Below are 13558 nucleotides of genomic sequence, written 5' to 3'. Positions count from 1 at the left end.
TTTATCTCACAAAGCCAAAAGAGAACCTGGACATAGTACTCTGAGAATTTATCCGCTTTGAGGGGCTGGCCGGTATAGCGGTAAATTGGTCCAAATCGGTGGTATTTCCGTTGACGGAGAGCACCCCGAGGATGACGTCGGAATACCCCCTACGGTGGGAAACAGACGCTGTTAAGTATCTAGGCATCTGGGTGAGTCGAGTACCTCAGGACATTTGGACTCTAAACTTTGGGAGGGCTGTCACGTAGCTGGAGGAAAGGGTCAAGATATGGGTGAGGCTACCTCTGTCCCTAACGGGCAGGATAGCCCTGATTAAAATGGTGGTTCTACCTAAATTTTTATATTTATTTGTGAATATACTGGTTCCTTTGACGACACACTTTTTGCAACGCTACGAACACATCTACTCGAGTTAGCGTGGGCTGGTGGCCAGGCGCGAGCATCCTGGGATGTGCTGACTTTGCCGTTAACACGGGGTGGGCTGGGAGCGCCAGACATGTGCTTATATGCCCTGTGCGCACAAGCCCAATTTTTACACTTTTGGGTGCATCCGACACCTTTCCAGCCGCATGTGGCTGTTGAGCGGGACACTGTAGCGCCGGTCCCGCTAAGAGTGGACATCTGTGCAAAGGCGCGCCGCCCCCGAGGAGATGTGGACACTGCGGAGATGCTGCGCTGGGTCTGGGTGGAACTTAGGCGCAGGGCGGGAGTGCCGCTCCTGTATGCCCCGTCTCTATCCCTGGAGCGTAACCCATTGTTGCCTTGTATTGGAGACGGAATTAGCCCGCCCCTGCTGCGGCGGATGCGCTTGAACACGTTCGCAGATCTATTTCCGGATAACAACTTCATGCAGCCGCCGGTGGCGGCGGAGGGACAAGAGGTGCCTTTTTCTGAATTATTCTTATACCACAAGCTGCGGGAGACCTGCAGGGCGCTGAGTGAGGACTTCCCGGCGGCCCCCCCAGTGTTACAGACGCTGGAGGGCGTGGTGGGTTCCCCGTTTCCCCGGAGATTGGTCACCAGGCTTTATAAGTCAATGCAAAATGTGGCGCCGGCGGTTCGACCTCAGTCCCTGCAGCCCTGGAATGAGGAGCTTGGCTCCCCCCTATCGGAAGAGCAGTGGACCTTCTGCTGTGGACAGCTAGCTGAGCTCTCCCCGAATTATAAACTGAGGCTTATACATTTCAAATATTTGCATAGAATTTATAGAACACCGATCGCTTTACATAGAATGGGCATAAGGGAGGATGTCGGCTGTTGGAGATGCGGGGGTGAGCCTGCCTCTTTCTTGCATGTGGCGTGGTCCTGCCCCAAGCTTGCGGAATTTTGGTCCCAGGTGTTTACTCTGGTCAATCAGATGTTGGGTCGAACTGATGCCCCATCCCCTGAGTTGGGGGCATTGGGCTATGTAAAGAACACGCCACCTAAAGAACGTAAACTACATGCTTTGCTCCTTCTGTATGCTAAACGGCAGGTGGCGATACATTGGGGTAGAAGTCGGGTGCCCTCGGTGAAGGGATGGCTGGCAGATGTGACTTATGGCCATGTGCAGTTGAGCGCATTTTGGGACTTGATGCCGTCGGCCTCCTGCCCACGGGACATCTGGGAACCTTTTGTGCGGTGGGCTCAGGAGAGGCGAGAGGTAGAGGAGGAGAGGGCTGCATTGGATGAGTGAGGGTGGGAGGTCAGGTGTGTGCCTCGTGGGCGTGGAGGGGGAGGGGGGGGCGGGATCGCCTAGAGACTGAAGGGAGAGAATCTGGGAGGTTTCTTTGATTAGCAGTCACCCCAGTGGAACTTGAGGGGCCCGGGCATGCTTACACATTTTACTAGGTGGGCGCACTGACAGATCCGGTCTGGCCCTGCACAGAGGGATCCATTGCGTGAGGGTCTAACGTGATGACAGAAACACCCACAGATATGGATGTATATACGCAACTGCATTGGCATGTACCACAAATGTAATGAGGATATAAGATTGCTGGCTTGTTTTGTTGGTTACAGTATGTAACGTTGTGTTAATTTCAATAAAGCTTTTTTTTTTTAAAAAAAAGGATGCTGTGTGATTGACAGGGTTCTCCTGGGGCTACTCCTCAGTCCACGGCCCAGGTGGGGTGTCTTTGGCCACAAGTGTTGATGCCCCTTGAAGTCCTCTTTGGTCCAGCACAAATCCAGTTGCCACTGGACTACTGGTCTTCAGTCACAGCAAAACCAGTGGTTCCTTTTGGTGAAGGCTAGTGTCCATCTTGGTTGACAAATTGCACTCCGATGACTCTCCCAGGTCCGGCAGACTTGGTGCAACTGTTAAGCATTCAGACTTGATCGTCTGAGCTTTACTTCGGCCGTCAGTGGTGATCAGGGGATTGGGGCTACTGACTGGAACGGGCTTCGTCACCTTTTGTGGCCCTTGTGCTGTAACAGAAAGTCAGCCAACTGACTCATGGAGTACACCTCTTTTGTCTGGGGCTCGGGAGTGACCTTTCAATGAGCCAGGCACCACAGGTACAGTCCTCTCTTTGCTAGCCCAAGGATCAGCAGGTGCAGTCTAGTGGTTGGTGCAGCTTCCCTTGTCAGGTGAATTGACCAGCAGGACAGTCCTTCTTCAGTCCTCTCTCCAGTTCAGATGCGATATGAGGTCTGGGTGCTAGATGTGTCATATTTATGCCCAGATACCCTCGAGGGATGGAGTGGTTTCTTGCCAACAGGCTACTAGGACCATCCCCACCTGATGACAACTTCCTGCAATGTGTGACATCTAGCTATCCCAGAGTGCACTATTCTGCCCACTCCCAAGATTGCACTTCTCCTCTCTCGGTGTGTGGACTTTAGTAGCCCACCCAAGAGATGTGGCAACCCGAGGGCTATATGCCCACAGAAAAAACAACTGACAACTGGTCTCACCTCTCTCTCCCTGACACCAACATCTACCTCAAGAAAAGAGCAGCTCATTTCATGTGTGTTCACCATTTGCCCTTCAAAGGTGGCTTCCCCTTTTAAGCTTGCCTTTTGGGCTCACACCCTTGTGTCTTCCTGCCAGATAGAGGAGACACCTCTTCCAACGGCAGGCCTTTATTGTTCTTCGTCCTTGGAGTCATTTACACTGCTCCCCAGGACTGCAAAAGGCTGAATTGTGGCAACATCTCCAAGTGCCACAGGAAGACTTGGGCAACAGAGTGGCAACTTTCTAAAAGTTGCATTTCTTAAAAAGTTACATTAAATATGACTTGGGCACCAAGTAATGCAACAATCATTTGGTATCTCCAAGTATCAACTGTGTGAGTCCTATTTTTTTTTAAAAACCTGTGTGAATCCTATTCAGAAGTAAGCTTGCTGAGTTGTCAGTGTGTAAGTAACCCTGTGATCACCAATGGGGCTACTAACATTTCTACAGTAAAAACGACAATTTGCGGTTTTAACTGCTAGGACATATCAAAATAAAAGTCCTACTCTTTAATATAGAGCACCTTGCTTTAGGTCTCAGTAGGCCTGCTGCAGGGGTGACATATAAATTAAAGAGGGAGGTTTGGGCTTTGTCATTAGTTTAAATGGCAAAGTCCAGTTAGCAGTTTAAAACTGCTCTGCCAGTCCGCAGTGGCAGACTGGAAGACATGTTTTCACATTGTCACATCCAGTGAGTAACTGTTGAATGGAGCGCTAAAGAAGGTGTCTTGTTTGCTGAGCACCAGGCATGTCACTTTTTTGGAGACATTAGAGGAAACTAACAATGTATCTCACCCTGAAATGAAGAATGATGCGAGAACTGATGTGGTGATGGCTTTTGTTTGACTAGGGGTTGGAATGATGTCTGAACTGCTGACCATGTCTATATGAGAGTGCAGGAATGCATTTTCTAATGCATTTTAGATCAGTTTTCATTTGGAGAGGAGAGGAGAGTGGGTCTCCAAAAGGAGTGTAGTGGCATTTGTGGGGTTCCTCTAAAGAGCCTCTACCCTGCTAAAGCTGGCATGAGTGACTGAGACCTGACAACAATCTTAAATGGGTGTGTCAGATCTCGTTTAGGGGCCATAGGATAGACAGAGGCTACTGGGCCCCAAATGTGGTGGTTGAGATCATTTGTCACTGGTGTTTTGAGTTTATCCTACTTTGGCCCTACTAACTGGGACAAGTACACCATTTTCACATTTAACTCTGGATAGAGACAACAAGCAAAGGCTTCTGAGACAGGTAATGGGTGGGGGTGCTCAGAACTTAAAGGTCAAATAATAACACATCAAAACTTATTACTATAGAATTCAAGAGGGCCCAGCTACCAGGTTGTGATTCCAATTACGGTTCTCAAGTAAGCCTTTACACCCTATGGCAAATTTTCCTCATTCTAAGAGCTTCTCTAGTGTCTATGAGAATTCCTGCTTGGATTAGGTACAGGAGCAGTTCACTAGGTCTACACTCATGTGGAGTATTTCATATTTTATTTCAACAATTTGTACCCAAACTGGGATTGCATAAGCAACAGTCAAGCTCATGATGTAGAATATGGTCAGCATGTATAGGTCAGCTTTAAGCATATGATTCCTTATTACCTGCTGACGTTGCTGCAGTCATATAGCTCTACTGGGTGTTATCCTGGCCACCGTAGCAGAGGCTTCACTTGGGACTCAGGCCATGGTGGGTGAGCAATAAATCAGGCCTTCTCATTGAGTGTCCTTCCTGGCAGATGCAGCCTCTGGACCAGGGTCAGATGGGTGCTAATTACAGGTCACAGTCTCCAAGCCAGGATAATGCATGGTGCTCATCTAGCAGGTTGATATCTCCTTAGACTGGACTATGCTTCTGCTCCAGGGAAAATAGCAGCTCCTCCAGAGGATTCACAAGGAGTCGAGCAGCACCAGGCCTTCAGGTGTTGCAGAGGTGTCAGGCTGCATGTGGTTACTTCTCTGGTATGATTTCTGTGTTCAGTCCACTGCAGGGGTCGCTATGAGAAACCTCTCATGAAATCAGTCAGCTCCAAGTACGATCCTAAAGACAGTCAGCACTTCTGGGTGTTCTCCTTGCCAGGAGAGCAGCTGGCTTCTCCTTCCAGATAGACTCTCTTCCTGCAAGGGTAGTGTTAGACCTTGCACCATTGGTGTGGGTCTCCCTTCCCTTTTTTCCCTTTACCTGCTGTGTTTTGCTGTGTGTTGGACTCCATTTTTGCTGGTCTAGAAACTTTGGGCACTTTACCACTGCTGTTCAGTGCCAAAGTGCAAGTGCTCCCTTTGTAAAATATTGTTATGGATTAGTGATTCCATGATTGGCTTATTTGATTTACTTGTTAGACCCTGGTACAGTGCACTATGTGGGCCCAGGGCCTGTAAATCAAATGCTGCTGGTGGGCTTGCAGCACTGATTGTGCCACCCACAGAAGCAGCTTGTTAAATGTGACTCAGGCCTGCCATTGCAGAGCCTGTGTGCAGGCTGGGACTGCCATGTAGACTTGGCAAGTGTATACACTTGCCAGTCCCTAAACGGTCCCTTTTCTACATATTAGTCACCCCTAAGGTAGGCCCAAGGTACCCCTGCAGGCTGGGTGCATTGTATGTGAAAGGTAGGACATACCCTGATGTGTGTGCATGTCCTGATAGTGAAATACTGCCAAATTCGTTTTTCACAATTGCAAGTCTATCTGTTCCCATAGGACAGAATGAGGAGTTTGTTTGTAACATCTAATAAACATAACTGACCCTGGGAACAAGATGGGAAAATAAAGTTTAGGATGCCTGAACTCAGAATGTTAAGATGCATCTTTTAGTGAGGGGGATTTTTACATGATGTGTTTGAAAATACCATTTTTAGAAAGTAGGTATTTTCTTGCCTAACCATCCAGTGTGCCTCTGCTGGGTTTGTGTATTGCACGTCTGGCTTTTGGATGACAGGGGCTGGAGAAGGGCAGCGGCTCCAGAAGTCTGATGAGTCAGGGCTGGGCTGAATAGGCCTGGTCTGCATTTGGAGTAGTGGGAGGAGTAGCACCTGCACCTGAATAGGGCTGTGCCTGCCTTCCACAATTACGGCTTCACCCCCTATGGTGTGTCTGGAGCCAGGGCTCACACTGACAAAGGAGGTTGTTGTGCACTTGCAAAGTGCCCCACAGAACTGATTTTGGCTGGGTACAGACACTCTCTGCCTACAAAGAACAAAGGATTTTGGGCCCAGACTTTTAGAACACTTTTTGGAAATTAAGAGGAACCTTTGCCGAGGAGAAGAGCCGGATAGGCTGAGGAGGAATACTGCCCCTGTGCTGGTTGCTGTCTGGGGTTGGCCTGCAGTGGCTGCTTGCTGCCAAGGAAAGGAGAAAAAGGACTTTGCTGTTTGCTTTGTCACCTGCTTGAAGAAAATACCTCCAAGGGCTTGAAACTGAGCTTGCCTCCTGTTCTGAAGTCTCAGGGCCACAAAGACTTCACCACCAGCTCCCCTGAATTTCCTTGCTGGGAATTCCAAACTGCAAAGAGGTGCCTGCTGCTGTTTAGGACTTCTAGAGACTGTTTGTCGCTGGGAGCTGGAAAATCAACGCAACATCGAAGAAGGGTGTTGCATCCGCACCGGTTTCTGACGCATCGCCGAAGAAACTGTTGCAGCGCCTGAAGCGGCTCGAGAAATCACCGCACGACGCATCAGGTGCAACGATCTCCGAAGTCCAGGATCCCCGCACCAATCCCGACGCAAGCCTGCTGTGCGGCTGCACGAAGCCACGTATCGTACAGGATCGACGCATTGCATCGAGGCACCAAGACTGTCGCATCGTTGGGGGACACAGTAAGAAACAGACACCTCAACTCCCCACGCAGTAAGAAAATGACGCATCACCTCCTCACCGGCAAGGAACCAATGCATCACCTCCCCTGCGCTGCAGTAAGGAATTGACGCATCACCTCCCCCGAAGCAAGGAACCGACGCATCACCTTCCCTGTGTGTAAGGAACTGACGCATCACCTTCCCTGCGGCCATTTTGTTTGTTTTGCGTGACGCATCTCAGGTACTTTGTGAGGAAAGTGTTGCATTTACAACTTGCATTGAACTGAACTATTTCTACCATTTAAAAGCCTTATTTTTAATACTGTATTGTGGATTTTTGTTGTTTGGTATTGTTTCGGTTTAGATAAAGATTACTTATTTATTTTAACTGGTGTGGTGTCCATTGGTAGTGTTTTCACTGTATTACTGTATGTGTTCACAAATGGTTAACACACTGCCTCTGGGATAAGCCTGTCTGCTCGTGCCAAGCTACCAAGGGGGTGAGCAGGGGTTATTTTAGAAGTGTATCCCCCTTACCCTGACTAGAAGCAAGGATCCCTATTTGGACAAAGGTACCTACCTCTGCCAACTAGAGAACCCCCATTTCTAACAGGTAGGAATTCTCCTTCCCTCTCTCCTCTGGGAGACTTGCTGTCATGCAGACACCAGCCCTAGTCATATAGACGCTCTTCGAGTACTCTGTGGAGTATTCCATTACTTGTTGAAGAAGAACTTGGTAGGGGAACAAAGTGGGATGATTTGACTCATTTAGATCCCACTCTTACGGACATTTTATAGACAGGGCATGTGGATCCACTCTCTATAGTTTCAGAACAAGTATGGGGTGGTTCTCATTTAAATTTTATTTTGATGCTGCTCTTCAGGCACAGCCTGTCTGCGAGGTGATGGCTCCCACAGCAAGCAAGCAAGCAACAATGGGGCTAGCTCCAAACAAATGTATCCAAAAACAAGGGAACAATAAAGTGTAATATCTGAAACAGTAATCACAGACAAGGGGGCAGGCTCTGCCTAGAAACCTCCTAACCTCAGTGCTTGGATCTACATGCTCTAGCCACGGGAAAACAGACAATACACTTCCACAGTGGGGGAAGCTGTATCACCCACCATCGTGTGACATAATAAACCAGGACCCATTTAAGATAGATCCCATTGGTACAGCTATTTAGACCAATACTGCACAGACAGTCCTACTACTACTCCTGTGCTACACACTCACTGTGCATACACACACCAGAAATGCACACAGAAATTCAGCACAAAGTCCTGGGGTTCACGTAAAAGTGAAAGTTTATATGAGAGGGGTCAGTAAGCTCTCCTTTCCCTGACACATACAAAAGGTCTGGTCACACTATTGATTCACACAAACTTTGTATTCTGTCACCCTGTTTTACAAAATACACCCACGGAAAGAACAGTAGTCCTAGGCCCATTATGAGGGCGCATGTGATGGAACAGGTTCAGAACCTGGAATTACGAGCGGCAGGCCTAGGCCTCTGTGCACATGCTAGATTACCACAATGCCAAGGCCAAAATAAAGAGTTAATAAATTCTAACTTTACTGCTTTTTGGTATACACTAGGTTACTTAGACCAAAAGTCTAACTTTACTCATAGTAACTTACCTTTGTGAATACCAAAAAGTAGTAAAGTTAGACTTTTTGTCTAAGTTTACCTTTGTGAATACCGAAAAGTACTACACTTACACAAAAGGGTAAGTTTACCTTTGTGAATCGGGCCCAGAATGTACGTGTAACACAAGGATGAATTTATATTTGACTTTCTGAAGAGTCATGGGTATCTTTTCCCATCTCTTGCCCTGTTGAGATAGGGACTGTAAATAAACTTTGTATGTATCGTGGCCAGACAGCTTATGAGTCTGTCTCTTTGGGTTTTCTGGACTTGCCCACCAGACCAGAGACACTTGGATCATTGTATGACACGATACATCCCTGTAGCACACCTAACACCTGGAGTAGTAAGTGTGCCTACTCCTGTGTAGGTGGCACTAACCAGACCCACACATAAAGTAAGTAACATGAGGCAAAGGGTGTAGTCCACTGGAACCAGGGCTGTAGTTGGAGAGGAGTTATGATATTTTGAACCTTTGACTCTTGATATATTTTAAGCCTGAGTTTTGTGACTTTGTTTACAACTGTATAAGAAGTGCAAAGGTGTTACTCAGGCTAGAGCCTCCTTGTCTTACTCCTGATGCTCAATAGAAGCCACAAGGGGGAGGGGGACGCACAGGAACAGCCACGAGATGTACACTCGTTTCCCAAAGATAACACCCAGGACTTTAAACAAAGAATGGAGCACAGCCATAAAGATGTTTTGTCATCGACCAAAGGTTATAGCTCGTTAGCCGTGCCCTTGAAGTGTCTGCTCATTCAACAAGATCAAAGAGATAACGTTTCTGAGAAAATGCAGCTCTGGCACAAAAAGCTCCTCAGCCGGGGCCTGGCAATCTCTGCTTTGCACATTCAGCAGCATCAGCAGCTCTGTGCCACAGAGTTTCTCGGATACAGTCCTCCATGCATTTTTGCACCTCTCTGCTAGTCCCCATGCTTCTGAAAAAACACAAGACTAACTCGCAAAAAAACACACAGCATTTTTTCTGGGCCATTTCCACTTCATGGTTAGTTAAAAACTGTTCGTACTTTTCTGGATGCAGTGCTTAAAATGTAAAAAAATACCATTAGCATTGGAAATCATTTTTGTCTCTGCATAGTAAAGAGATTTTCAACCTTGGCTCACTAACACGTCACAAGAAGAGCAAGGGCAGCAGCAATATAATCCTCCCTAAAAGAAATAAGTAGCAAGAGGAAGGTGGCAGGAATGCAACATGAACAACACTGTACCTGTCAACTCACCCGCATTTGGCGGGGGTCACCCGCTTTTTACTCGTATTCACCTCCCTGACAAACCAAATGCCTCCATAGACTTTCATGAAGTTACCCGCTTTTCGAAAATCTATATCACCCTCCAAAAAAGTGTTAATTTCCAATTGACCTTTATAGGATCACTCTGTTAAACGTCTGACTTCACCCGAATATTTGAGGCAAGAGGTTGACTGGGATGGAAAAGGTGCTACACACGCAGAAACAGTGCACACTTCTTCACACACTTAGAATGGGAATAGCATGCACAAGAACAGCGCAACTCCCTCGCATACAAAGAGCAGTTACAAGTCCTGCAGGACCGGCAGCAAAGCCGACATCTCTCTCACAAACAAGGATCAGTCTGTGCAGAAAGAGTGCAAGCATTCTTCGCTTGCACTTGTAGTTCAGTTTACCTATTTTTGCAACATCCACACTTTATGATCCTTTAGTGGCATGTCTAGGTTTGGGACTGATGTGTACAGTAATGGGCACCCATCCCTTTTTTAGTGTGCAAAGTGTGTACCGGAAAATTAGACATCTTTGAACGTCATACACACTTAGTGCCTACAACTGGTTATCAGGTTCCATGAATGTCTATTTACAGGTCACACTCAGGCTCTAGAGCAACTCGTATTCAGGAGGATATGTGTATATATGAAGTTTAATTACAAATAATTACACTAGTTACAAGAAGGCACAGGAATCTGAATTTATGTACTAATCATGGCCAGCCAGAATGCTTGCTAAATACAAATTGCTCTCATTCGGGTGACACACAAATCATTAAGTTTATTGCCTAACATCTAGGCCAGTGTGGTGCAAAGTCCTAAATGACAGGTCAATATTCCTTTCCTGAAGTTGGGTTGGGTAGCTCCCCTCTTCCTGTTGTTTTCAACACTTACTCTGGGGAAACAGTGGAAAAGGTGCAAGATATTTCAGGCATCCAGGCAAAATAGCATCTTGTTGCTTGAGCACTCCCCATCTTTTAAGAAATTGGCAGTTTGATCATTTCTTTGCTACTTGGTACCTACTAGTGGTTGTGTCCCATGGTTACTAATGCTTTCACCTATTTCTGGACAGTAGTGAAGAAACGGGAAACATCCATTACAACGCAGTCATTACATCGCACTGCTTTTACAACACAACTGTTACAATGCACCTGCCTTTACATTGCATACCATTACAATGCATGCTATTACAATGCATGGCACTACAACGCATGCCATTACAATACATACCATTACAACGCATGCCATTACAACGCATTATAAGGTAAGTAATGGAGATTTTTTAGTTTTAGCGTGGGTATGGGTTTTGAGGTAGATGGGAATAGTAATTTTACCCCTACACTATCCAACACTTTCCCTACTGTTGAACTCACTGGAGTGGTTATAGTAATTTTTACTCCCACACTTTCCAACACTTACCCTACTGTTGCACTCACTGGAGTGGGAATAGTATAATTATTACCCCTACACTGTTCAACACTTACCATACTGTTGCCCTAAAAGTATTATACCTTGTAATGGTTTATGTTCTAATGGTATACGTTGTAATGGAATGCGTTGTAATGATAGCTTTTAAAAATGCGTTGTAATGGCATGCGTTGTAAAATCATGTAAGGTAATGGTAGTTGTGATGTAAAAAACACGTTGTAAAAGCATGCATTGTAATTGTTTGTATTGTAACGTCCTATATTCTGAAGAGACACATATGTGTGAGTTGGTTTGAGGTCTACACCTCTTAAGGGACTACTTGGTTGTGGGCATAGCCCCCACCCCCCATCTTGTGCACTTGACGTCTGCTGAAAACTGGCTGCTGAGACATGGAATGTAGGGAAGGTAACCTTATATGCAAAACAGATACAGTAAAGGCAGCAGTAGAGCAGTAACGGGCAGCCCCTCTTTGTCAGTTCAGAGCTGCACATCACACCCATCACATCTATAGACGCCCAGGGCTGTGTTGTGACACAGACCCAAGGTAAGGACTTCAGGAGAAGGAGCATCCATTAGGGAGCCACAGACGCCAGCTTGCGGTCTGTACCGCCAGGCTTCACTCTGTGGCAGTAGGACGGGGTAAGGTATAGGCCTATGTAGGGAGCTGCAGAGCTCAGGTTACCAAGCCGGAGGGAAGTGGAAAAGAGCAGAATAAACAAGGCCCCTTTGACGCTGGTCTGAGAAAACAGCCACTGAAGTCTCTGTTGCAGTGCACAGTCCAGTCACAAGGAAGCTGGCTTGCAGAAGAGGCCACTCACCTGCACCGAACCTTTGTATTATGATCAGGCTTGACAGCACAACTGTCGCCAGACAATTACATGAGCATTACTAGAGAGGGGCTTTGGCTCTGCCCACTTGCTGGGAGCCAGGAGTACATGTTTTCATGGAGCATACATTGTGTGCTTCCCTCAAAAAAGTGCTTGCCTTCCATTCAGCTGTAATCATATTGTTTATTTATCCAGATGCCTGAGCTTGAACTTTCAGGGGCACACACATGACATTTTAATACTACTAACGTGTCTTAAATAACTAGATAATTTATGTTGTTTTTCTCTGGCAACAGCACAGACGGGAGGAGGGCAGTCATTAATCTATATGGATTTGTAAGACTGGTGTGACAGTGCAGCAATCACCTGATATCTTAACCTACACCAATATTATTCTACACTTCTTTGCTTCTACACAAATGCATATTCATTCCTATGCTATTCACTTGTAATGCTTAACATTGCCATACAACCTTCTTTTACAGCCAGACCTATTGGCATTACCAATGCTTGTAACAACGGTTACGAGGGACCTCCATCAAGTCATCAGGCCACCAGCTCGGGCAAACAAATGAAGTCACCAGGAAAACAGTCGACATTTCTGAACCCGCATCACATGGGATAGTCATGGCTTAAACTCCTTCACCAACATAGCCACAGTTCTTCCTCTGGTGAAGGCTGTATTGATATATATAGCACAGTTGGAAAGCAAGATGGCGGCGGCAGTGTAGTACACCGCGGCACCTCCTCTCCCTCAGCGCCTGAATGCATCCTTAGGCTAATACAGAGGAAATTGCTCACTTGAGGTCTTCGAAGGAGAGGCGGCCGAGGGGGTCGAGCACGGCGTTGGTTATGGCAGAGCTGAACCCGGCGGATGAGTTGCATTTCCCGGGCGGCCAAGGAGCTCCGGCTGGATGGCAGGGCATCTGAGGAGGCGCCGGGCGAAGCCTCCAGGCAGAAGAGGAAGGGGGCCGGGCCGGGCTGTGAACCGGCTGTTGCTGCATGGAGGAGGGGCGGCGCTCTGGCTGCCAGACTCCTGATACTTCGCTCCACCTGGAGGCTCGGGGTGGATTCTGCATCTGCTTTTGGACAGAAACTGGTGCCGAGAGCTCACATAGCAGTGTTTGGCTCTAGACTGGCAGGAGAGCCTGGAAATATGCCTCCAAAAGCCTCTAGACTAGGAAAAGAAGCTGTGGGGAGAAACTTAGTGCAAATACATGGCTCGAAACAGGAGTCCTCACCGGGCCAGGCAGTCAAGCCTAATGAGCCGCGCAACCTGAAGAAAAAAGCGGACAATGGAGGGGCTGGAAAACGGAGGACCCCGGCTGAACGCCTACAAACTGGGGGACGGAAACTGACTGCTCTAAAGATAATGGAAGAAGGGGGGGCAACCCCCGAAGGGGATGATCTTGTCCCAAATTCTGTACTACCCCAACCGGCTATTACTGACTTTTTTAAATCTAAGGAAGATATTCAAATCTTATGTACTCCTGAACTCATGCATAATACTGATTCAGAACTTCAGGCTCAGCCCTTTAGCGAGTTTCGGGGGGATGTCCTGGGCGAGATCTCGACGATGCAGCTCAAAGCTCTGGAGGAACATGGGGCCAGCACCCCAAGCGAGATGGCTCGGAATGCCACAGCGAGCGGTTATTGTACCATATCTGATC

General features: G+C 47.3%; 1 long non-coding RNA gene across 1 annotated transcript in view; it reads right to left on the bottom strand.

Moving 5' to 3' along the window:
- LOC146866472 (uncharacterized) overlaps positions 1 to 12837 on the bottom strand; it is a 300783-nt gene extending 287946 nt beyond the window's left edge. The window contains exon 1 of the long non-coding RNA XR_014971892.1: positions 12393 to 12837. This is a non-coding gene — a long non-coding RNA (uncharacterized LOC146866472). The remainder of the gene's footprint in view (positions 1 to 12392) is intronic.
- Positions 12838 to 13558: the final 721 nt, after the last annotated feature.

The sequence above is a fragment of the Triturus cristatus genome, chromosome 2_1 (assembly GCF_964204655.1).
Source record: "Triturus cristatus chromosome 2_1, aTriCri1.1, whole genome shotgun sequence".
NCBI classification, from domain to species: domain Eukaryota; kingdom Metazoa; phylum Chordata; class Amphibia; order Caudata; family Salamandridae; genus Triturus; species Triturus cristatus.
Note: the sequence above shows the minus strand (reverse complement) of the source record. Positions and strands in the feature narration are given on the sequence as shown.